Below are 2848 nucleotides of genomic sequence, written 5' to 3'. Positions count from 1 at the left end.
CATACACTCACACACACAAATATGCCCAATACAAACAACACACACATGCACCCACCACACACACACGCCCCCCCTCCATACACACCACACACACACACACTAAAACACAATCACCTACATACAAACATCCCCACACACACACATAAAGACACACACACACACAAACACACAAACATCCCCACACGCACACACACCCACACACAAATGCACACACACATACACATACACACACACACACCTCATCTCCTAACAGCGAGAAGTGACAGAACACGACTTCCACGCGCCAAAGGACACGGCACTCATCACAAAAAGTGTCAATCACGGGCGCTGAAATCGACATGATCTGGAATGAAGTTGTCAGTTTACCTCGCGCTTGACACCCTCTGGTCACCCAGTGTCAATGGAATTCTGTCAGTGCTATGGACCGACCACAACTGGGAAGAAGGGAGGTTGAAACAACACGTTTAAAAAAAAAAAGACGCGATAAGGCGTCTAATATTTTATTTTGGACGAGAGAGAGAGAGAGAATGAAAGAGAGAGAGAGAGTGAAACAGGGAGGGGGAAGAATGAAAGAGAGAGAGGGAGAAACAGGGGGGGGGGGGGAAGAGAGAGACAAAGAGAGACAAAGAGAGAGAGAGAGAGAGAGAGAGAGAGAGAGAGAGAGAGAGAGACAAAGAGAGAGAAAGAGAGAGAGATAGATAGAGAGAGAGAGAGAGAGACAGAGAGAGAGGCCGGTCTCTCTCTCTCTCTTGTCTACCTCGAAACGACATAGACAGGCGAATAGCATTTCTGTATCTTCTTCAAAACCACTAGGTGATGATGATGATGATGATGATGATGATGATGATGACGAGGAGGAGGGTGAAGAGGAGGAAGAAGAAGATGAGGAAGATAACGACGACGACGACGACGACGACGACGATGACAACGAGGACGACGAAATCATCGATGAGTTATCAGTCATCAATTGCCATTTATTTTTCCATCTAAACTTTTTACTTCGGTTAGGCACGACATTTGTTCATTTGTTTGCCATCCGGTCGACAACACACACATTTATTCCACCTCAATCGATCACCGCGACCCAGCAACTTCTGGCTTCGACAAGCCAGCAAGAGGCGTAACAAATCTGGGCCGTTGTGTTCAAGGGCATTGACACTGGTGCCGCAGACATCCAGCCTTCCAGACCAGCCCTGGTTTTGAGACTGCATGTCGCGTAGGCTTTGACGAATCTTTCATACACACAGAGACACAGACACAAACACAGACACACACAGACACACACAGACACGACACACACAGATACACCCAAACACACACACACACACCCAAACACACACACACACACACACACACCAAAACACACACACACACACACACACTTCATCTGAGCCCTCACAGCGAGAAATGACAGAACAAGACTTCCACGCACAGGCTTTTATTTAACGAGTCTTGCTTTTGAAAGAGTGGTAGAGAGACAGAGACACAGAGAGACAGAGAGACAGAGACACAGAGAGACAGAGACACAGAGAGACAGACACACACAGAGAGACAGAGACACACAGAGATAGAGAGACAGAGACACAGAGAGACAGAGACAAAGACTGCTATTGCATTCTACCCTCTAAAGGACCAGAGCGAGAGAGAGAGAGAGAGAGAGAGAGAGAGAGAGGGTGCAGAGAGAGAGAGAGAGAGAGAGAGAGAGAGAGAGAGAGAGAGAGAGAGAGAGAGAGAGAGAGAGAGCGAGACAGAGACAGAGACAGAGACAGACAAACGGACAGACAGAGCAATTTCAAGACTCCACCCTGCCCGACCCCGTCTGTGCATTTGGACACCCGAAAGCATTGTTGACTGCCAAGTTGAATAAGCATGTATTGCACAAGATTTGTGTACGGTCTGACAGGTCTGCTTCAGATTTAATTTGTCAAAAAATAGTCATGTAACCTTCAGAACAAGTTAAGGATCGGTTGAAAAAACGGATCTAATTATAAAAAATTGCCAAAAAATTAAACATCGACATAATAATTAAAAGATGAATGTGTTTGAATTAACAAATGAAGAATGAGTCTTGACCTAGAATTTTGTTTGGCAGGCAGAGTTATTTCCCTTTGTGGGATTTCTCAAAAGCTTCTGCATTTTGGAAGAAAAAAGGTGTTTTTTTATAGCCCCATGAAATTTGCGGAACGCATGCCAAGGCAAAAGGTTGTGATGCACGTGCTACAACAGGGTCCTGGCTATGAACATCGCTCACCAGCTTGTGTTTAAAGGTTGACACGCTGACACAATTATGCACAGTAGCAACATGCCCCCACGAAGAAAACTGAGCGATTTGGATAGAGGAAGGGATATAGGATGGCTACAAGACGGTGTTGCTGCCAGGCAAGTGGCCCAGAGGCTTACAGTGGCTCCCTCTGTCATCATCAGACTAAAACAGAGATTCCACGCAACTGGAAGAGTGCAGGAGCGACAACGTTCTGGTCGGCCCAGAGTCACCACACAAAGAGAGGATCGCTTCATTCAGAGGCAGGCCATGCAACAAAGAATGGCTACGGCAAACAACATTAGGCAACGCCTACAAGCTACCACCAACACTGTAGTTAGTGGTCAGACGATCCGAAACCGCTTACACAACTTTGGCTTGCGTGCAAGGCGTCCAGTCCGAGGAACAACCCTGACTGCTAATCACCGAGCAGCTCGCCGAGCCTGGTGCACTCAACATGTGAGGTGGCAACGTCAGCAGTGGGCTCAGGTGTTGTTTACAGATGAGTCCCGCTTTTGCTTGGAACCTGCTGATGGTCGCATCCGAGTGTGGAGGCGTCGCGGAGAGCGCTTCGCAGAAGGCGCTGTT

The sequence above is a fragment of the Littorina saxatilis genome, linkage group LG17 (genome assembly GCF_037325665.1).
Source record: "Littorina saxatilis isolate snail1 linkage group LG17, US_GU_Lsax_2.0, whole genome shotgun sequence".
Taxonomy (NCBI): domain Eukaryota; kingdom Metazoa; phylum Mollusca; class Gastropoda; order Littorinimorpha; family Littorinidae; genus Littorina; species Littorina saxatilis.
The sequence above is the reverse complement of the archived record's forward strand: the minus strand, read 5'-3'. Positions refer to the sequence as shown.